We start from the raw sequence: 766 nt of genomic DNA on the forward strand, positions 1-766 counted from the left end.
CCAGCACCCAGCCCAGCAAAGGAGGGAGTTGAATGGAAAGCAAGAGCTCAAAAAGGGATTGGGGTCCTTGTGCAACCAAAGACAAAGAAACAAACACACCAAAGGTGGCTCAATCACTTCCCCATGGTGACATTTCCCCTCTTTTCAAATGCAGGCTGTTTTCTTAAGTTCTGGCCAGGGCTTATTGATCAGCTTTGGGCCATGGCATTGAAGAGCTCCCAAAACCTTTGGCTTGTTTCTCCTTGGAGTGAACTGGAGTGGAGGGAAGAGTCACCATCACCTCTTCTCTCCTGAGGCCTCACCATGCACTTTGATCCTCAAGCATTGGTGGTTCAATGTTAGAATTCCTGCTTGCTATGTAGAAGACCTGGGTTCAATTCCCAGCCAATGCAGGTGAATACCTTACTTATGTTAGCAGACTGAGCTAATCCTTGACAAACAAGATCATTTGTTGCAACTTTCTATTATTCTTTGAATTAAAAAAAAAAAAAATCCAACAGATATTTCAAAGCAAACATGGCAGAGTAAATCCGCAATTTATTTATGTTATTGATTCCTTTCTGAAACTTCTGCATTTTATTTATGATTCATATGCAGATGTATACACAACTAGCAGCACTAATATTGTGTGACACCATTAAAAAAAATCTTATGGCACTCCTGGGTGGCCAATCACCCTGGCTGAGATTTACTCCTCTAGATTATTTCAACAGCATGGAGAACATGCTACAAATAAAAAACAGAAGAACAAAAGTGCAACCTTCAC

At 41.1% G+C, this 766-nt stretch overlaps 1 non-coding gene across 1 annotated transcript; it reads left to right on the forward strand.

Annotated features, from left to right (window-relative positions):
* The first annotated feature begins 321 nt into the window (after positions 1–321).
* TRNAS-GCU lies at positions 322–392 on the forward strand. Its single transcript has one exon. It is a non-coding gene; the product is annotated as a tRNA-Ser (tRNA).
* Positions 393–766: the final 374 nt, after the last annotated feature.

Source organism: Alligator sinensis, unplaced genomic scaffold (assembly GCF_000455745.1).
Source record: "Alligator sinensis unplaced genomic scaffold, ASM45574v1 scaffold3675_1, whole genome shotgun sequence".
Taxonomy (NCBI): domain Eukaryota; kingdom Metazoa; phylum Chordata; order Crocodylia; family Alligatoridae; genus Alligator; species Alligator sinensis.